The sequence below is a fragment of the Vulpes lagopus genome, chromosome X (assembly GCF_018345385.1).
Source record: "Vulpes lagopus strain Blue_001 chromosome X, ASM1834538v1, whole genome shotgun sequence".
Taxonomy (NCBI): Eukaryota; Metazoa; Chordata; class Mammalia; order Carnivora; family Canidae; genus Vulpes; species Vulpes lagopus.
This window is the reverse complement of record NC_054848.1, coordinates 25,664,430-25,687,741: the sequence shown is the minus strand read 5'-3', so window position 1 is coordinate 25,687,741 and position 23,312 is coordinate 25,664,430. Positions and strand designations below refer to the sequence as shown.

The window sequence follows — 23,312 nt, the reverse complement described above, 5'->3', positions numbered from 1 at the left end:
TTTTTTCTATCTAGTATCCTTGGTAGACACACACACGCATACACACACACACACACACACACACACACTTCCAGTAACTCAGCATTCTGTCCCTCACCTCTCATCTGCTCCCTTCAGGGGGCTTCCTTTCTTTCCTTTTAAACATGAGGTCTTAATTGATTTTGATCAACTCTACTCAAAGCTTTATACTTACTTCCACATTAGGAATACTCTTTAATTATCTGAAGATAGAATTCAATAGTTAAAGGAAAATAAGAAAAACCCTTGGTAGAAATACATGTATCAAGAAACATAGAACTTGATCACAGTGTAGAGAAGGATGGCTTTTTAAATTTTATTATTTTTAAATATTTTATTTATTTATTCATAAGAGACACACAGAGAGGCAGAGACATGGGCAGAGGGAGAAGTAGGCTTTCTGTGGGGACCCTGATGCAAGACTCGATCCCAGGACCCCAGGATCATGCCCTGAGCCAAAGGCAGACACTCAAACACTGAGCAGCCCAGGCATCCCAGCCTGACTTTTTTTTTTAGGCTGATTTTTTTCAAAAAGCAGTTTTTCGGAGAGGGCAGGGAGAGGGAAGTAGTTGGTACTTTAAGGAAATGTTAGGGACCATTATGGATATCTATCTAGTATTTCAGGGCAACTAACAAACGATCATCTCTCAGTTATGACATGGGTATGACAGCCTTTACAGGTCACGAAATTTACATGACCAATATTGCGTGCAAGTGTTCATTAATAGTAACTTTATATAGCAAGGCAGATGCCAGTGAGCAAAAAAGTGTTGTCTGAAGTCCGTGTTAATTCTGAAGTTCTGGAAACCAGCAAGTGCTCAACTATCACACAACCATCTGAAAGGGCAAGAGAGGGACCTATCCACTTACCATACCCTGGTAGAAATGTCTGAGGAAAGCCATGAGGCTGGCTGTGCCAGCATTTACATATACAACATTTCTTGGGCAGCCAGGTATCATGGAGCACAGACTCATACTTCTCTTTGTTCCCATCATGCTCACAGTTCCAGCTGTAGAAGGAAGGGGAACAGGCACAGGACAACCAAGGCATCTAGGTTTCCCCACTCAGGCAGCAGGTTTTGTTAGCTTAGTGTCCTGGATTCCTTTGGATGGCACAAACTGGAAAGACCAATGACGAACAGCAGGCTCCTCCTGGGACGGAATGCTGTCATTTCCTAAAGCCATGTCTCCCTGAGGGAGATGTGCAAATTCACAGTGTCCAACCCAGCAACTAAGTCCAGTTGAATGGCTTTGGAAATGGCCATGATCAAAATCACGCTGGAAGAGAAGTGCTCCATCTTTCTGAGGTCCATAACTCCTTAGCCAGGGACTCAGCCCTCCTGGGGACTCTCCCCCCTCAACTGTTCTTTTCACGTTTTCCAAAAAAAAAAAAAAAAAAAAAAAAAAAAAGGAAGAGGAGGAAATGCTTCTAAACTCATTTTATGAGGTCAGCATTACCACGATACCAAAATCAGACAAGGACATTCCAAGAATGTAGGAAAACTACAGACTAATAATATCCCTGATATACATTATGAAAAATCCTAAAAAATATCAACATGCTGAATTCAATAATACATTAAAAAGATCATATACCACAATTAAGTGGGATTCATTTCAGGGACGCAAGGGTGGTTCAACATGTGACATCAATCGACGTGATATACCACATCAACAGAATGAAGGATAAAAATCATATGATCATCTCAATAGAAACAGAAAGAACATTTGATAAAATTCAACATCTACTTATGATAAAACTCTCAACAAAGCAGGTATTTAAATAATATATCTCAACATAATTAAGGCCATATATGGTAAGCCCCCAGCTAACATTATACTCAACAATGAAAGGCTGAAAGGTTTTTTCCTAAGATCAGAAATAAGACAAGAATGCCTAGTCTTTCCACTTTTTTTTTTAATTTTTTTATTTATTTATGATAGTCACAGAGAGATAGAGAGAGGCAGAGACACAGGCAGAGGGAGAAGCAGGCTCCATGCACCGGGAGCCCGACGTGGGATTCGATCCCGGGTCTCCAGGATCGGGCCCTGGGCCAAAGGCAGGCGCCAAACCGCTGCGCCACCCAGGGATCCCAGTCTTTCCACTTTTATTCAACATAGTATTGGAAGTCCTAGTCAGTGAAATTAGGCAAAAATAAAATAAAATAAAATAAAATAAAAGTCATCTAAAATGGAAAGGAAGAAGTAAAACTCTTACTATACATAGTCAACATGATCTTATATAGAAACCCTAAAGACTCCACCCAAAACTATTAAACTAAACAAATTCAGCAAAGTTGCAAGATACAAAATCAATATAATGCAATCTGTTGCATTTTATACACTAACAATGAACTATCAGAGAAATTAAGAAAATAATCTCACTTACAATTGCATCAAAGCAATAAAATATCTAGAAATAAATTTAACTGGGGTAAAATACCTATATACTGAAAACTGTAAGACACTGATAAGAGTAAATGACAAAGACAGAAATAAGTGGAAATATATTTGTGCCAAAGGCTGGAAGAATTACTATGGTTAAGATGTCCATACTACCCAAAGCAATCTATAGATTCAATGCAATCCCTATCAAAATTCCAATGGCATTTTTCACAGAAATAGTACAAACAATCCTAACATGTGTATGGAAACACAAAAGGTCTCAAATAGGCAAAGTAATCTTGAGAAAGAAGAACAAAATCATGCTTCTTGATTTCAGACCATTGTACAGACTCCAGAAATAAACTCATGTATACCTGCTCAATTAATTTACGATAAAGGAGGCAAGAATATACAATAAGGAAATATGTAAATGGTGCTGAGAATACTGGAGAGCCACATGTGAAAGAATGAAACTGGACCACTATCTTACACTATACATAAAAATTAACTCAAAATAGATTAAAGGCTTGAATGTAAGTTCTGAAACCATAAAATTCCTACTAGAAAATAAAGACGATAGGCTCTGTGACATCAGTCTTGGTGACAATTCTTTAGATTTGAAACCAAAGCAACGGCGACAAAAGCAAAATTAAACAAATGGGACTACATTAAAAAGCTACTGCATGGCAAATGAAACCACCAACAAAAGAGAAGGCAACATATATAATGGGAGAAGATATTTGGAAATCATATATTCAAAAAGTTAATATTCAAAATATATTTAAAAAACCCTCATACAACTCAATATTAAAAAACAAATTAAAAATGGGCACAGGAACTGAATAGACATTTTTCCAAAGCAGACATACAGATGGCCAATAGACACTTGAAAATATGCTGAACATCATTCATCATCAGGGAAATACAAATGAAAATCACACACACACACACACACACACAAAAACAAATGAAAACCACAATGAGATATCGCCTCACTCCCATCAGAAAGGCTATTATCAAAAAGACAAGAAATAACAAGTGTTCGTAAGGATGTGGAGAAAAAACAACCTTTTGTGCACTGTTAGTGGGGATTTAAATTGGCACAGACACTGTGGAAAAGTGTGTGGAGGTTTCTCAAAAAACCTAACAATAAACTACCATATGATCCAGCAATTCCACTTCTGGGTATTTGCTCAAAGATGACAAAAATACAAATTCAGAAAGATATATGCACCCCTATGTTCACTGCAGCATTATTCACAGTAGCCAAAAACATGGAAGCAACCTAAGTGTCCATTAATAAATGAATGCATAAAAAATGTGGTATACACATGCACACACACACACTCTGGAATAATACACTGCCATAAAAAAGAATGAAATCTTTCCATTTGTAATGACATGAAGGGACCATGAGGGCATTATATTAAATGAAATAAGTCAAACAAAGATAATACCATGTGATTTCACTTTTATGTGAAATCTAAAAAACAAACAAATGAACAAGGAAAACAAATTCATAGATGCAGAGAACAGACTGGTGATGGAGAGAGTGGAGGGGTTTGGAGGTGGGTGAGATAGGAGAAGGGAGTCAGGAGTTACAAACTTCCAGTCTAAAATAATTAAGTCACGGGGAGGTAATGTACAGCATGGTGGCTATAGTCAACAATATTGTATTGCATATTATGTAACTTTTTATTGTGACATGGGGAAGCTAGACTCATTATGGTAGTTATTTCACAGTGTATACAAATGTGGTTCATCTGAAACTAGTGTAACATTATATGTCTATTATATCTCAACACCTAAAAAAGAAATTTTGGTTTAAGGGAAAAAATTTCACTTGAAGAAAGATTAAATTACAAATTATGTGGTCATCTTTCACCAAATCCAGAACCTTCCAGAGACTTTGAAATAACCACCCCGTCATCGTACACATTGGGTAGATACGATTATCATGGTTAACTTAAGTATTTTTCATTATTTGCTCCATTCTATGCTTTTAAGATTTATGAAACCGTCTATTAATTCATCACTTCTCAAATATTACAAATATACTTGATCCTTGAGCAATATGTGGGTCAGGAGTGCCAAATCTGTGTGGTCAAAAATCCACATATAACTTTTGACTCTCCCAAAACTTAATTACTAGTAGCTTACTCATGACCGGAAGCCTTGCTGATAACATAAACAGTCGATTAACACTTATCTTGTTTATGTGTTAATAACACATATTGTTTATATGTATTATTTACTGTATTCTTAAAATAAAAGTAAGCTAGAAAAAAGAGGGACGCCTGGGTGGCTCAGTGGTTGAGCATCTGCCTTCGGCTCAGGGTATGATCCTCGGGTCCCAGGATCAAGTCCTGCATTGGGCTCCCCATGGGGACCCTGCTTCTCCCTCTGCCTATGTCTCTGCCTTTCTCTCTGTGTCTCTCATGAATAAATAAATAAAATCTTTAAAAAAAAGTAAGCTGGAGAAAAAAAAACGCTATCAAGAAAATCATAAAGAGAAAACAAGCACTGTATTGTATTTATCAATATCATAAATTTATGTTGTTTACAAGATGAGTCATCTGTGAGTACCTACACCAATACTGTCTGCTACGATAAAAATCAGTATGGATATTATATGTATTACTAATGGAAGGCATTAAAAATGAAAAGATAATATGAAAAAGAAATTCATATTTATTTACAGGTATAACAATTCATGCACTGATAATACAGAAGCAGCAACAGGATTGCTTTATGGTAGCCTGGTGTAATTGATACAATTGCTTCACGGTAGCCTAGCCTACACACTAATGAATGAATTGTCATAAAATTTTTATGGCATGCAATATTACAGTCATATTCATAATACAATATTGGAAATATTATTACTTTTTTAAAAAAATCACTCACCTGTGATGATAGGCTGAAATGTTTCTCCAATCATGAGACACATACTGTATGTTAGTTAATATGGTTCTTTGAAAGCAAAGTTAGAAAACAGTAAGAAAACTACACATTATGAATTTTATATTAAATATCGCTTACCTTATGCCTATGGAAGAGTGGGCTAACCACTTCCATGCATAACGTGCACACAATGTTCTACACTTAGGCAATGATGATGGCGAAGACACAAAATGTCCCATACATTCCTTGCTGTGCGGTTGTTAGATTTCCATATGAAGACAACGCACCTACACAATGGATTCAGTCTATTAACTAGATGGTGTGGTGATTATCTGCTATCCATTAAGTGGAAGTGGACCATCATAAAGGTCTTCATCCTCATCTCTTCATGTTGACTGGGCTGAGGAGGAGGAGGGGTTGGTCTTGCTCTCTCAGGGGTGGCAGAGGCAGAAGTTGAGGTGAAACGAGAGGCAGGAGGGGCAGGCACACTCAGTGTAATTTTATTGAAATACATAGCAATTTCTGTCTGACTTTTTTGCTGTTTCATTTCTCAAAATGTTTCTATATGATACCAATCCTTCCACTGTGTGCTTTGGATGCAGTGCCATATCATAGAAGGGTCATGTTGTAAAAGAAGTCAAAAGCAGTGTTGAATAATCAAAGCCCTTCTACTAGACTGTTTAATGTCAATTTGTTTTTTGGCACTGCGACTTCTTGGTTGTCTTCTTCATTGTCTGGCAATGGTTGGGAAGCACTCATCTCCATCAAGTTGCCTTCCATTAATTCCTCTGGTGTGGTGTCTGTTAGCTCTTGAACTTCTTGAAACCTTTTTTTCCATAGCCACAATTTCTTTCATGATTTCTCTGATTGGCTCTATTTAAATTCTGGGAAGTTATGCAAGGCATCTGGACACAGTTTTCTTCAGCGGCAATTTATTGTTTTGGGCTGATGGCTGTTACGGCTTTTTTGGCAACAATATGGCATCTTCAATGGTGTAATCCTTCCAGACTTTTCTTTTCTTTTTTTTTAAGATTTTTAAATTTATTTATTCATGAGAGACACACACGCAGAGAGAGGTAAAGACATAGGCAGAGGGAGAAGCAGGCTCCCTGCAGGGAGCCCGAAGCAGGATTGGGTCCTGGGACCGCAGGATCATGCCCTGAGCCAAAGGCAGATGCTCAACCACTGAGCCACTTTTCATGATGGTCTCTCTGTTGGGGTTTTCTTCCATAGCATTGACAATTCTTTCTATAGAGTGCCATGTGTAATGGGTCCTAAAGGTCTTTATGGCCCCCTGATCTAGGTGCTGAATCAGAGACATTGTGTCTGGGGGCAAGTACACCATTTTGATGCCTTCAGTGTTGAACTCATGGTGTTCTGGGTGGCGAGGGACATTGTCCAACAAAAGAACTTTAAAAGGCAGTACCTCACTGGCAGGGTACATCCTGACTTCAGGGATAAGCACTGATGGAACCAATCCAGAAAAAGTGTTCTCGTTGTCCAGGCCTTCTTGTACAACCCAAAGACTGGCAGCTGGTGTTCATCTCTTCCCTTCAAGGTTATAGAGTTAGCAACTTTATAGATAAAGGCAGTCTTGACCATAAACCTGACTGCATTTGCACAAAACAGTAGTTAGCCTATCCCTTTCTGCTTTAAATTCTGGTGCTCACTTCCCATTCTTACTAATAAATGTCCTTTGTGGTTTTTTTCCAGAATAGAGAACTTTTGTCTGCATTAAAAACCTGCTCAGGCAGATACACTTTCTTCTCAATGATTTTCTTTCTTTTCTTTTTTAAGAGAGAGAGAGCGAGGGCATATGAGCAAGGGGTGGGGACAGGCAGAGGGAAAGGGAGAGAGTCTTAAGCAGGTACCATGCCCAGCATGAAGCCCATCTCAGGGCTCAAACTCATGACCCTGAGATTATAACCTGAGCCAAAAGCAAGAGTCAGACCCTTTTTTAAAAAAGATTTATTTATTTATTTATTTATTTATTTATTTATTTATTTATTTATGACACACACACACACACACACACACACACACACAGACAGAGACACAGGTAGAGGGAGAAGCAGGCTCCATGCAGGGAGCCCGACGTGGGACTCGGTCCCAGATCTCCAGGATTATGCCCTGGGCCAAAGGCAGGCGCTAAACCGCTGAACCACCCAGAGATCCCCAAGAGTCAAACTCTTAACCAACTGAGCCACCCAGGCACCATCCCTTCAATGATTTTCTTGATGGCATCTGAGAATGTCTGCTGCCTCTTGGTTGACAGAGCTACTTTTCCTGTTATCCTGACATTTTTTAAACCAGGCCACTTTCTAAAATTATCAAACCATCCTTTGCTGGTACCAAATTCTCCAGCTTTAGATCCTTCACCTTCCTTTTGCTTTAAGTGGTCATATAATGACTTCACTTTTTTTCAAATCATGTTAGAGTCTTTTCTTATAGCAGTCCCGTACCCACAAAGAAGCTACATTTTCAATACAAGGTAAAGAGGTATTTTGCAATAAGTGCAAGGTTTTCGTGCCTGCTGGCATACCTGCAGTGATGGCTTCATGAATTTCCTTTTCTCTTTTTTACAATGGTCCTTAATGCTGGGTTCATTTACCTTGAATTGGTGAGGCAACCACAGCTGCAAACTCCAATCTGTGGTACATAGCAAGCGATTCAACCTTTTCTTGTACTGTCATGACTTTCCTCTGCTTCTTGGGAGCACTTGCAGCATCACTAGTGGCACTTTGTAAGGGTCCCCTGGTGTTATTCAAGGTTTATGGTATTGCACAAAACGCGATGAAAAATATGTGAGAACTGTGAGAGATCACTTTTTACTACGATATGCAGTTTACTGCAGAGACAAACTGCTCACACAGAGATGATTAGCATCACACTGTTTTAAGCAGATACTTGCAACACTTGAGCTCACCGCAATAGCAACAGGAGGTGGCTACGAAATTACTACCGTAGTACATCATGTACTATAGTTAATTTTATGCAGTTATGATTTAATACTGCCTCTTTAGGTGTATTTACATTTCTCTTGACTGTAAACAACACTGTGCGTGGTCTCTAAGCGTGTGCATACTTTTTGATAAATTTTAACTTTTTATAATAGATTTTCATGTATTTTATGGTGATAAATGATAAAATAGACCAGTATCTGCATATATTTTCTGCATTCGTGATGGACCTTTTTCTTTTTCTCTCTGTATTTCTAGACCATGTGGTTTGATCTGCTAGTTTTTTCCAATTATCACCAATCTCTAAAAATTCTTCCAATGTATTTATTTACAAAAAATCCATGTATAACTGGGCCCATGCAGCTGGAACCCATGCTGTTCAAGGGGTCAACTGTACAACCCCAAATGAGGTGTTTCTGGAAAATTCCTTTTGAATTTCAATTTAGCCAGCAAAAGAAGAACTCTTGGGAAGACTGGATGAGCATATCACATATCCACTACAAAGAAGCTTGGCAGAATTATTAAACCTTCAGGCAGAGGTTGGACTCCTTCACAATTGTGCAGTGATTTCATAAATGGTGGCCACTCTTGGGTTTATAGTTCCTTTCCATGAAGTATTCATGCAGAATCAATTCTTGATAGCTTCTTTGTATTTCCCACACCTACAGGGGCAAAGGAGTTTAATTTGGACTATAAAAGCCCTCTTATGGAAACAGACTAAGGCCTGCAAATATTTGATTCAACCACCTCATTGTTTAGAAGAAATACTTGCCCTTTGAAATCCATGTAACATGAAATACTATGGTTTGCTTCTCTTACAACAGAGGAAAAAATTGGGGGGATAAGACATAGGGAAATGCGTTCTGATGGTTCATATGAGCCAGCATGATAAAGAAAAATGGTCTGTGGGCTTCAAGTCATGGCCAGAGGGCACACTTTTCTGCCATTACCTAGTGTTGTACATTTGCTTATTTTCTTTCCTTTCTTCACATCTCATTTTCTTAATTGTGTGTATGTAATAATATTCCTTCCTGAGCAGTTTTGAAGTTGGAAAATGTATCAGTATCCTGTTGCTACTATAACAAATTACCACAGAGTGTAGTGGTTTAAAATAATAGACATTGATTCTCTTACAGTTCTGAAGGCCCAAAGCCCAAAATCAGTTTCATTGAGCTGGTGTCAGAGATTCAACAGGCCTGTTTCCCTCTGGAGGGTCTAGAGAAGAATCCCTTCCTTGCCTCTTTCACCTTCTGGAGCTTGTCGGAACTCACTTGCCTTTTCTGGTCCATGGATTCTTGTTCCGTCTTCAAAACCAGCAGCAGGGCATCTTCATTTCTCTCTGGCTGAGTCTTCACATCATCTTTTCTCTCAAAGGACTCTTTTGACTTTGTTGGATGCATCCAGATAGTTTAAGATCACCTCTCCGTCTTGATCCTTAGTTAAATAAAATGTGTAAAATCCTCTCTGTCATTGAAGTAGCCTTCATAGGTTGCTGACCAGGTGCACAGCAAATAGAACTATATGTGTTATGATAGGACAGGAAGTGTTCATTTAGCAGTGTGGTGCTGTGGCTGTTAATGACTCCGTGATAAAATGACATTTTCCACATTTTGGGTTTAGGGAAGGGCCATAGGCATCTATTTTTCATTATCTACTCAGGCAATAGATTGATTTATAAGAAAAATAAATCACTTAAGTCAATCTGCAAATACACTGTGTAGAATAAGTTGTGTATTCCCTCCGTTAAATTGAATCATTTTCATTCTTTCTTCACTATTACAATAAATGGAAGTCAGCGTGTTTTTACAGATCAACTTTTTACTGGTCAGCAAAAATACTGTGTATTTGTGTGGGCTTTTTTTTTTTAATTTTTATTTATTTATGATAGTCACACACAGAGAGAGAGAGAGGCAGAGATACAGGCAGAGGGAGAAGCAGGCTCCATGCACCAGGAGCCTGACGTGGGATTCGATCCCGGGTCTCCAGGATCGCGCCCTGGGCCAAAGGCAGGCGCCAAATCGCTGCGCCACCCAGGGATCCCTTGTGTGGGCTTTTTAGAGAAACTTTTGTTCTTCCAATCTGGCTGAAAAAACCATGCAGGGCACTGGGTGACTGTAACCCAGTTTCATATGGAAGAACAATTTGTGTTATCCATGGAGGAAAAATTAGATAAAGATACAGTTTTCATCTCATTATTTTCATTTCATATTTGTTATATCTTGTTGACATTTTCTATGTTATCTAATCTTGAACATACTTGAAGGTATTATTTTAAAAAAAGGACAACATTTTGTCAGCACTTCAACTTATGTGGAATAATTATATTGAAGAGACTATTATTTGAATACTTCAGTTTTGTACCAAGTTTAAATTATGGATTTCACCAATATGCAATTAATTGAAGTAGAGACACCTGCAAACTAATGTCATCAAATCAAGTGTGTAAGTGAAATGTACACATAAATGAAGTGGCCTATCATCTTCCTATATTCACATGTCGTATAGTTCAGAAGGCAGCATAATTAAATAACGTTCGATTCAGAACAGGCTATATAGTGAACTAGTCTTTGGGAGACCCAGGCAACAAAATTCATCCCAGGTGGCTGAGCAAGGCATATTTTAAGCCATCTTGTATCTCTTGAATGTTCACTGCTGTGTGAACCTGCCATTCACACACTTTCATGAACTGTGCTTAATCATAATTAGTTGCTTGGGGGACCTGGTTGGCTCGGTCGATTAAGTGTCTGACTCTTGGTTTCAGCTCAGCTCATGATCTCAGGATTGTGGGATTGAGTCCCATGTCAGGCTCTGTGCCCAGTGTGGAATCCACTTGAGATTCTCTCTCTCCTTCTCCCACTGTCCCTCCCTAGTTTGCTCTTTCTCTCTCTAAAATAAACAAGCCAAAAAAAAAAAAAACAAAACAAAAAATAAAATAAACAAGTAAATCTTAAAAAAAAAATCTAGTTCCTCAAACCCCCTAGACCAGTGGTTTTTTTTTTACTGAAGAATTCAAATAGAATGGGATTCAGTGAAGGCCCATGAATCCCATGAAATTGTGTAAGACATGTGTGTGTGCGCGTGTGTGTGTACACACACTTTTTTATGGTGTGGTTGAATCTACCAATGGATAGCCAGTATCCATTCTTCCCTGGTTCTTGTTACTACAAACAGATTTTATTCCGTCTGAAAGGTGCTTGTCCAAATAGCATGTGTCTGTTTTTCCACTTCTCTTGCACTTAGGGTTGTCCAACTTGTTGATGAGAATTTTAGTTTTTGTATGGATGATGGAGAGCCAGCAGGTGTCCTTTGTCCTTTTATCCTTCCATTCATTTTCCTTTTCACTACTCGGATTGCAGATGTGATGGTTGGAACTCCAAAGGTCATCTTGGGACTTAAAAAATGTCAGGTAAATATGATATTTTTAATATTTGTGTACTGAGGTAAAATGTATACACAATGAAACTTTCAGCTCTGAAATATACTGTTTAATAAGTTTAACACATGCATATCACGACCCACAATATTTCCATCACTCTCGAAAGATCCTTCATGTTTTCTCTTACTCAATCCTCATATTCCACCTAAGAAGCAACCACTAATCTCATTTGTATTTTCATATATTAATTTCATCTACTTAGAATTTTACAGAAAGGAGCCATATGGTATAGACTCTTTTTTGCATCTAGCTTCTTGCACTTCGCATAATATTTTTGACAACTATTCATGTTGTTATGTGTATGGGCAGTTGTCTTAGCTTGGGCTGCTATAACAAAACAAAACAAAACAGAAAAACCCCTACAGATCGGGGGGCTTAAACAACAAATATTTATCTTTCATAGATCTAGAGGCTGGAAAGTTCAAAATCAAAGTGCCAGTGGATTCAGTGTCTGGTGAGAGCCCTCCTCCCACTCTGCAGGTTGGTTGCCTTCTTGCTGTATTCTTCTTTGGCCAAGAAAGAACATCTCTCTCAGGTTTCTTCTTCTGAATACACTAATTCCATTTACGAGTGCTCCCCTGTCATGACCCAACTACTTGCCAAAGGCCTCACTACCGAGTACCATCGCATTGAGAATTAAGGCTTCAACAGATAACTTTTGGGGAGTGACACATGAAGTCCATAGCAGTAATTCATTCTTTTTTTTAAATTGCCGACTAGTATCTTAAGATGTGAATATACCACAGTTTCTTCATTTTTCTGTTGAGAAACATCTGGCCTGTTTCCAGATTTGGGCTATTGGGAACAAAGCTGCTATGCACATGCGTATATGGGTCTTTATGTGGATATATGGTTTCATTTCTCTTGGACAAATATAAAGGGTACAATGGTTGGGTCATAGGGTAGATGTATGTTTATCAAAAGACTGCCAGACAGTTTTTCAAAGTGGCTGTAAAATTTCACATTCCCATAAGTAATGTCCTCCAAATACCCACCATTTGCTTCAACGTGGATGGAACTGGAAGGTATTATGCTGAGTGAAATGAGTCAATTGGAGAAGGACAAACATATGTTCTCATTCATTTGGGGAATATAAATAATAGTGAAAAGGAATAGAGGGGAAGGGAGAAGAAATGGGTAGGAAATATCAGAAAGGGAGACAGAACATAAAGACTCCTAACTCTGGGAAATGAACTAGGGGTCGTGGAAGGGGAGGAGGGCGGGGGGTGGGGGTGACTCCGTGACGGGCACTGAGGGGGGCACTTGACGGGATGAGCACTGGGTGTTATTCTGTATGTGGCAAATTGAACACCAATAAAAAATAAATTTATTGTTAAAAAAATAAGCAATGTCCTCACTAACATATGGTGTTGTCAAGCTTTTTTATTTCAGTTATTCTAGTGTGTGCAGTGGTATATGATTGAGTTTTAAATCTGTGATTCCCTGATGATTAATGATACAGAAGTCTTTTTCAGGCAATTATTGGATGTTGCATGTTTAATGTGATCTTGGGGTAGAGAGTGAGACTTTCAAGAGACACAATCTACTAACAATAGGACTTGCTCAACCTGCATTTATTTTTTATTTTTTATTTTTTATTTTTTTTTTTATTTTTATTTTTTTATTTTTATTTTTTTTCAACCTGCATTTAAAGGACAGTGGGTATTGTCAACCGTTTAATGGGCCTTGCAAGTTTTAAGGAAGAACTGACATGCTTTGAAGAATACTAGGGTCTTTGTGGTAGGAAGGGAAAGAGAAAAGAGACTGGGGTGGGGTGGGGTTGGTTGGTGGTGGGGGGCTACTGGAGGCCAAAACAATTAAGAATTTCATTGGTGGTTTAAGTGAGTTCTTTGGTGAAGCGTGCCATATTAATGAACACTCTTCTCCATCATGGAAATCTCAAGCAAAGACTATGTTATTTACTCGTGCAGGAGTGAGCAAACTACTGCTAGCAGACCAAATGTGGGCTGCCGCTGTTTTAAAATGAATGCAATCTTACCGAAACATAGCCACATTCATCTGTTTATATACTGTCTGGAGCTGCTTTCATGATCACATAGCCTGCAAAGTAGAAAATGTTTACTATCTGGTCCTTTACAGCAAAATATCATCAACCCTTGTAGCACTAAATGGGGGCTGTTTGGGCAGAGTGGGCTGGGGAAAGGAGCTGCAATGTAGTGCTGGGTATTAGGTCAACATGGAAGAGGGGTAAGAATCTTGGAGGCTGGACCTGCTGGGTTCCAAACCCAAGGAAGAACACTTGTAGATTCTCCTGGCTTCGCAGCCAAGTATTTGAAGGTGTACTTAGTGATGCTGCCGGATAAAGAGCAGTTACTGGGATTCTTTTTTTAATTCGTCTTTTCACTTTGCTACTATATACTCAGCTGTACACAGTAATTTAGATTGACATAGTCCTTACGTCCTAAGCTAGATGATACTGATGTGAAGGGACATGAAAAATCATGTGGTCAAGAAGAAGAATGCAAAACAACAGCCAGTATTGAAATACCCCTGCAGACCATGCAAATCCTTTTGTCTGACTTCACCTTAACTAAGCAATTAAACAAATCAATTTCTTCACCTCATTCACGGATTCAAGAGCAAACACAAATTTACGCTCTTCGACTGACTATAGCTCCCTCTATGAAATAAAAGCACTGACTTCCTGATTCAAATTGGTTTCCTGTGACCTTGGAGGTATGAGCCTGTTTCCTGTGGGTCTGATCACTCTTACATAAGCTCTAGGCAAGTACTGAAATTTAAGAAAGGCCCCATGGGCCAGCAGGAAGACTAGAGCACCGGGGTCCCATGGGACAGGGTTGGAATCTGCAAAGTTTACTAGTTTTGTGACCTGGAGAAAGTGATCTCATCTCTCTGAGCCTCCCAATTCGGTTTGCTCTATTAAATGAAATAGTATATTGAAAACCTTAACCCAGTGCCAGAATATATTAAGTGCTTTCCAAACAAAGTCTCCTTCTTCATCTTCTATGTGTAGGGCCAAGAGACCACACTTGGAACAATGGTGCTATGGGCTGAATCGTGTCCCCATGTTCCCCCTCACAACCCCAAATCCATACTTTGAAATTTGCTCCCCCTCCCCAGTATGATGGTACTTAGAGCTTGGGACTTTGAGGGCAAAATGTGTTTAGTGTAAGAGTAGGGCTCATGAGCGGATTAGTGCCCTTAGAAGAAGAGACACGGGAGCCCTGGTCCTGTCCACACATGCGCAGACAAGAGGTCACGTGAGCACGCATGCTGCTAGGAGTCAAGAGAAGAAATCGGAGAACCTACCTTGCCAACACCTCGATCTCAGACTTCGAGGACTGAGAAAAAGAAATGTGGGCTGTTTAGCATGTCCCAGTCTGTGGTATTTTGTTATGGTGACCTGCGCTAAGGCAGAGTGACCCAGTGAAGCTGTTGGGAAAAGCTCTCTCAACTGCTACTTATCTCCATTCCTCAGGATTTTACGGTGAATGTGGTGATTTAAGGAGCTATCTCAAAACTTTGTACTTTTACAATGTCTGAAAGAGCGAACCCTCACCAGCTATTTCCTTCCCTATCATTCTGTTCTGACTCAGGATATTTTTTAATCTTTTGAGATATTTCAAGCCATTAGGAGATACTTTAAGTTTCAAAGTGTTGCGCCTCGAACTGAACCGTATTTTATTGCAAGGCCAAGTAAGGATGAGAATGGTGTTTTGGCGGAGGACATAATGGATTGGGAGGGCTATGTGCGCCTGGTTTTTCCTTTTTAAGAGTGTATTTTTTTCGGGGCGCAGTTTTAGGTTCACAGCAGTACTGAGCTCAAGACTGTCCACGTATACCCCTTGTCTCCCCATAGGCACAGCCTCCCACTCGTCACCATCCCCCGGCAGAGCAGCACATTTGTTACAAGCAATGAAGCTACAGTGACACATCACTAACACTTGAAGTCCACTGTCTGCATTAGGGTTCCCTTTTGGTGTTGTACGACCTAGGAATTTGAACAGATGTATAATGACACGTATCTACCATTATATCATACGGAGTAGCTTCACTGCCCTAAAAATCCTCCACGCTCTTGCCTCTTCCTCCCTCTGGGCCGATCTTGGGGGGTAATTTAGGGATTCTAATTCAGGCTCAGAATGACAGAATGTCTGATTCAAAGCTCCAAGTTCCTAATCACGATGTACTGCTGTGTTGTCAATAAATACGATTCTGTTCAGCAGCCAGCTCAGGGCATTTCAGGTGTGTTTGTTTGGATGTGGGAGTTTGAAATCTCAGAGTGCCAGCTGGGAATCTATTTCCTCCTTTTGCCAGTTAGTGATCACATTTAATGAAAAAGCTTTGTTTAGATTCTTTTGTTTTGCTTCTTCGCCCCCTTTCTATCAGAGAGTAGACATAACACTGATGCCTGGTCGTGACAGAAGGTGATTGAGATAAGCGTAAAACTTGCCATGAAATACCAATTATATATCTATTAATGAGTTACATGGAAACAGGTTTTTCATTCATGTCTAAAGGGGTCACACAGAAATTTGCTCTTGCATTAAAAAAAAAGCCCTGTGAAGTGCAGAGGGTGGTATGTTAGAATGTGGTTCCTCCATTTTGCTCCTACTGTGCACTGAAATAAAATTTAAAATATTTGTTTCTTTAATATTGCATGCAAAGTGGGCTGTCTGGTGGAGGAAAAGGCTGGAAACATTGTCAGCCTTCAGGAGAGCTGCAAGTTTCCCTGACAAGGCTAGAAAATTGATCCTAACTCCACCCATTGACTGTAAACTCCAGGAAGGCAGGGATTTGCCATGTTCACTGATCTGTTCACTGATCTATCCCAGGAGCCGGAGCAGTGCTTGAAGAGAGAGGCTAATCAATCAGTATTGAGAAATGGAGGAATGGATAATGGAAGAAAGCATATGCATTTGTTTGGAGACATTTTTTTTCACTAACCCTAAATACCAGAAAAAAAAAGTTTTAAGATTTCTTTCTATTTTTTATTTTTATTTTTTAAAGATTTTATTTATTTATTCATGAGAGAGAGAGAGAGAGAGAGAGAGAGAGAGAGAGAGAGAGGCAGAGACAGGCAGAGGGAGAAGCACGCTCTATGCAGGGAGCCTGATGTGGGACTCTATCCCAGGACTCCAGGATCACGTCCTGGGCTGAAGGTGGCGCTAAACCGCTGAGCCACAGGGGCTGCCCTCTATTTTTTTTTTTTTTTAAATAAAAGGAAGTGAATCTGTAAATTAATGCCTTACATATGGCAAGAAGCTTCCTTTGAGCCATTTCTCATATACGCTCTTACTTAAAAATAATCCAATAAAGAATGCAACATTTAAACATTTTAAGGCACTCTATCTCAGGCCTTGAGGCATGGGGCCCATGCAGCAGCATAAGGCAGGGTCCCCGTGTTCAGAAGGGCTTGGTTTAATGCTCTGCTGTTGCCATCTTGAAACTGATAATTTTTTTTTTTTTAATTTATGATAGTCACAGACAGAGAGAGAGAGAGGCAGAGACACAGGCAGAGGGAGAAGCAGGCTCCATGCACCAGGAGCCCGATGTGGGATTCGATCCGGGTCTCCAGGATCCCGCCCTGGGCCAAAGGCAGGCACCAAACCACTGTGCCACCCAGGGATCCCTGATAAAATTTTTGAACAAGAAGTTCCTTAGTTGCACTTTGTGTTGGGCCCAACAAACTATGTAGCTAGTCAGAGAACTGAGTTCATACATTACAAGGTCATCAAGTGCTAACTTATTGGAACAGAGTTTAGGGGAGCTAAAAGGATGTAAATAAAAATAAAAATTTTCAGGGGCACCTGGGTGGCTCAGTGATTGAGTGTCTGCCTTTGGCTCAGGGCATGATCCTGGGGTCCTGGGATTGAGTTCCGCATCAGGCTCCCCAGAGGGAGCCTGCTTGTCCCTCTGCCTATGTCTCTGACTCTCTTTGTGTGTTTCTCATGAATAAAAAAAAATAAAAATAAAAATTTTCAGGTCTATAATTGGTTGAGATTGCAGTACCCACATAAGATAGCCCTAGACAATCTAGAAGTCTCTAGAAATGGGCAAATTGTTCCATATTATAGGAGAAAGGAAACAAAAGGCTGGGATCCCTGCGTGGCGCAGCAGTTTGGCGCCTGCCTTTGGCCCAAGGCGCGATCCTGGAGACCCGGGATTGAATCCCACGTCGGGATCCCGGTGCATGGAGCCTGCTTCTCCCTCTGGCTATGTCTCTGCCTCTCTCTCTCTCTCTCTCTGTGTGACTATCATAAATAAATAAAAATTAAAAAAAATGCTGACAAAATTTAGGTGTCATAATATGACACATTGTAGGTAAAGGAATATAAAGAGGTATCTCTGATGGTAGATCCTCCTAATGTCTCACAAAAATATTCTCATGAATATTCACACATAACAATAACCAAAAAAGCTTAGAATAAAGGGAAAAAAGACGTTACTAACAAAATCTGGGAGGGATTTCTCACAATGCTATGGCTTATAAGCTAGATAAAGAAAAAAATCTCTTACCCATGCTTTGGTTCATTAGACAGAGCAACCTACCCCGAAGATGGGAAGATATTTTATTGTTCTTCCACTCTAGTCCAGTGCCTGAGGGATCTAGGATCTGTACCAATAAGAAAACTGGGTGGGCTTCACCTACCAAGATTAAAAAAAAGAAATATAACACATCACTAATGTTCCTTAGTCTGTGGTTTTTCAATTATCAGTTGTCTGAACTATACTTAAGGGAAGAGCGATGGTTATCAGTTTCAACTGAACTTGGTAAGGAGTGTTTGTAAAATTGCTCAGTGAAGACACCAGCTGTGCTAGTAAAGTTAATAGTTTGTTGTGAAAATGAAGGAGCCCAACTTGATTTCTACCTCCAATGGAAGAGCCGTTTCAGAGTAACTGAAAACACTATCAGATTCTAATGAACCAACTGGATATGTGGCCAAAGGTGGCTTGTTTTTCTGTCACTGTTATCTTTGTCATCATCATCATCCTCTCATTCTCTAATATGGGACTGTGGTTATGATGGCTTCAGAATATGGGGCTTCATGCGGGTCTTGGGATATGTCGCTAATCTCTGAATTGTCTTGTAGTGGTAATACCAGCACCCCTGACACTGAGGTGGGCACCATATTTTAACCAGGGAGGTCAGTGTCCATTGGTGGTGTGACTTCAATCCGAGCTTCAGTTTCCTCATCTATAAAATAAGGACAGTGGTAGCTGTCATACAGTTTTGCTACAAGGATTCTATTTTATGAAATGTATATAAGTATGTATGTGTTTAGTTGGTTTTGTTTTGTTTGTTTGGTTTTAGAGAGAGTGCAGGTGCGTGAGTGGGGGGAAGTGGGAAAGGGCAGAAGGAGAAGGAGAGAAAATCCCAAGTAGACTCCCTGCTGAGTGGGGAGCCTGAGGCAGGCTTGATCCCATGATCTTGAGATCAGGACCTGAGCTGAAATCAAGAGTCAGATGCTCAACTGACTGTGCCACTCAGGTGCCCCTGTAAGTATGAATGTTTGTATGTAAACATTTAGGTATAGAGTAGGTGCTCAAAAATCACTAATTTTCTCCCCAATCTACCTTTTTTTTTTTTCCCCAATCTACCTTTTTGAAAGCACTATTTCTCCTAGGGCTTTACCTTGCATAACATTTTATCTTCTAGAAATTTTTGTGCTACAATTTAAAGCCAACGTGTCTAATTTTGATACTTAGCAACTTTATACATGCTAGAAGTTTTGATCAGTGTAATTTTACATTTGGATTACATAAATTTTCCCCATGAATTATACTTGTAGCGTTCTTGTATATAGAAGCAGTATTGCTCTGTGTTACCAGCTTGGGCTCAGCAGTCAGACTTCTTTGCTTCAACATCCCAACCCTGCCACTTGTTAGTTGTGTGATATTGAGTATAATTCCGGTGCTAATTCCAAAATGTTTTTTCCACACACCAAGCAGTTCTCTAACACCAGTTGGGTGTCCTACAATTCAACTCAATTCTGACACAATCTACCTGGAGATAGTGTCAGATCCCACAGGTTAAGGGCTGAGCCCTACAAGATTCCCTCCACCCCCAACTTCAGCTGCCTATCCCAAATTCAGGTTTTCAAATGTGCTTCTGACTGACTGGCTATGTATTGGAAGTTCTAACAACTCCTTCCTTAGTTTTGATGCGTTTGCTAGAGCGGCTCACAGAACTCAGAGAAACATTTTACTTACTAGATGACCAGTGTGTTATAAGAGAGTATAACTCAGGAACAGCCAGATGGAAGAGATGCATAGGCCAAAGCATGGGGAAAGGGTACGGAGCTGTCATGCCCTCTCCAGGTGCACCCCTCTCTCCACATCTCCGATGTTTACCAGCCTGGAAATTCTCTAAACCTCTTCTCTTTGGGTGTTTATGGAGGTTTCATTACATAGGTGTGGTTGATTAAATCATTGGTCACTGGCTGTGGATTCAACCTCTAATGCCCCTCCCTTCCTCAGGTCTCAGGGGGGTTGTAACTGAAAGTTCCAATCCTCCAACCAAGTGGTTGGTTGCCCTGGCAACCAGCCCCCATCCGTAGGTGCTTTCTAAAAGTCATCTCATTAACATAAAATCAGGTGTGATTGAAAGGGGTTTGTTATGAATAACCAAAGACGCTTCCTATTGCTCTGACCACTTAGGAAATTCCAAGGGCTTTAGGAGCTCTGAGCTAGAAATGGGGATGAAGACCAAACAAATTAATATTTCTTTTTTTAAATAAAGATGTTATTTATTTATTCATGAAAGACACATTGAGAGGGAGAGATAGAGAGAGGCAGAGACACAGGCAGAGGGAGAAGCAGGCTCCATGCAGGGAGCCCGATGTGGGACTCAATCCCGGGGCCTCCAGGATCACGCCCTGAGCCGAAGGCAGACGCTCAACCGCTGAGCCACGCAGGCATCCCTACAAATACATATTTCTTATAAATCACAATATCACATGGGCAAAAGTCACTCAACCTTTCTGCGCCTATAAGGATAATGGGTGTAACATCTTCACAGGCTTAATTATACGGTTATATGAGTTGACACATGCCTACTTTTCAGAGCAGTTTCTGGCATAGAATAAGCTCCGAGTAAACATTAGCTATTATTTTTTTTTTATAGTAGTTACTAATGAAGAAAACCCAAGTATAAAAGTTTCCTCTTCCTATGGAATGTCCCTTCTCCTCGTATATAATAAATTTGCCAGGCACTGAAAACAGTTAGTGTCAAGATGGTGCTGTCAACCTGGGTCATTTGAGGATAGTTTCATAAATACGTTTACAAACGGATAGTCAGAGTATAGGAGAACCACAAAGGATTCAGAGTATCCCCAGGACTAGTAACTGCTGAGTGCTCTTTCCGCCCCTACGCCTCAGGGTGTGAGGGGAGGAAACGGCCCCTGGGACAGAGGATGGGACAAGGCTGTGGGGTGCGGTGGGTGATGGCAGCTCTAGCCTCGGATGGAGATTAGGGAGCCAGCCAGAGAGGGAGCTGGGGAACTAAGGCCTCCGCCCTCCCTTCCTCTCTCCCTCCTGTCTCTCGCCTCTACCCTCTAGTGGCCAATCTGCAGGCCAAACTAGAAGAGTCCCCTGATGCAGTTCATCTGGGGCAGCCTCCTGTGTCACAGCAGGCTGCAGAAAGGGGAAGAGTGGGTACCCTGGACGGATGCAAGATGCCTGCTCTAATAATCATGCTGATTCTTGAACTTACAAATCTGGCAGTTTCATAAAGTTCTATCTGATTCTTCAGCAATAAGCGTGTCTACTTTTCGTGGAAAGAACATCTTTCATTGAAGGCTAATATCTGTTGAAGTGTGTGATATTTCTAAGAGCCCTCTATGTGTAGGACTTGTGTGTTGACCCTCTAATGGGGTCAATAAGTGTCTTAAGTAGAGAAATTAGGTTTCCTGGGGGAAAAATACTATCTTAAGCCAAAGCCAGTCATCTTATATGTATCAGCTTTTGGCCATGAGAGGGATAAGGTTTGAGGTTTCATTGGGCTCAGTCCGGTCCATCTCCAAAAAACGTAGACTCCATACATATGTCTTACTGTATAAATGAAGACCTATGACACAGGCAAAAGGACAGACGTAAAACTTTATCTTTGAAGACTCTGGTGTTCTTCTAATTCATCTATACCAAGGGACCTCTATCAGTTATTCTGTTGCTTCTTGTTCACAAAGACATCTCCTATAGCTTCTGGAACACATTGTTTTTAACTGCAAAGACTTGATTATTGTTACAAATGCAGCCTCCTCTTCTCCTTTAGCAGGTTTTGGCACAAACTTGGTTCCCCGTAGGGACTGCCTTGATAGATCCCTCCCTCTCTTCTGCTAACAAAGATTATCAAGTGGGCTCCTAATGGAGTTCACTGACAGCCCTCTTTCCTGGCACGGTCCCCTTACTTCTTGCAATCGGACCAGGAGGGGGCAAGATGGTGTCTCAGATTTTTATTATAGAACTTTCTTTGGATCTCTGGGGTTCAACTTGCACATTTAATAAGAAAGTTTGCACACACTCACTCACTCACTCAGTCTTATTCATCCCCAGACCTACTCCATTGTTTCCTAAACTTTTTGGAATCAATTAAAAAGATCATTCAGCTTCCTTGTCATCATATCTCTGACACAATAATAGAACCCAGAACATTTAAAACTTCACTAAAAGGGCATAAATTCCTTCCCTGCACCCACTGAAAATGACTTCCCATGTTTCTCTTTATCTGGGGGATTCGTGTGGTTGTTTTTATACTAGGCTGTTGGGAGTTTAATGTTAAGTGCTTCATTAACAATGCTTTGTGCTTTAGAAAAATTTGAAACAGATAAATCCTGACTGTGAACAGAACTTATTTATTTTATTCTTTGTGCTTAACATCACAGAGAACAGTTTTGTTTGTACTTCAAGATACGGAAAAGCAGTATTTTACAAACCACAGCCACAGAGATAGAATTAATTAGTGGAAGGATAATAATGGCTTTACAATTCAAAAATAAATGTTTGTTTCTATCAGTAATAAAAGGATGAAGATTGCTACATTGAGAGAAGAGAAAAAAAGGAAAAAAAACCCCACGCATATTCCTGGAATGACAGGGCAAACTCATGGGTACACTAACAATTGAATTTGTACAGAAAATAATTAAAATGGGAAATTTCTAGTTTCGCTTTCTTTACTTGAAGTGATTTTGTGACTCTCATCTTGGCAACATTTGCAGTAATTCAGCTACCATTGCAGAATAACCTTGAGTCATTTTCTCTTCAGTCTGGTACTGTGTGACAGTATTATTCTAACTAAACCACAGACAAGTGACAAGAGTGAGTCTTCTCCAACACTGGCAACAGCTCCCTCCCAAACCTGTCCCCCTACCCAGCCATGCAAAGCAACAGATGCAAATCTTGAATCTGACTGGGAACTTAAACAGCATATCAACCTTGCTCCAAATTTAAAAACTCACTTCTGAAACATCTCTGGGAGATGGCCACACAGTGTCTGCTTATTCTTTATGAAGGGTTCCATTCCATGTGTATCTAAATGCTAGGCCTTGTTTCTGAGCGAACATCTGCCTCCCTGGAACTTTCTGGCTGCTGGTTCTAGGAAACTGATGAAATATCACAGCTTGTTCTTT

The 23,312-nt window shown here is 40.1% G+C and overlaps 1 pseudogene; it reads right to left on the bottom strand.

The window, feature by feature from the left end:
- Positions 1-739: 739 nt before the first annotated feature.
- Positions 740-1,331, bottom strand: LOC121482724 (annotated as a pseudogene).
- Between the last annotated feature and the right edge of the window lie 21,981 nt (positions 1,332-23,312).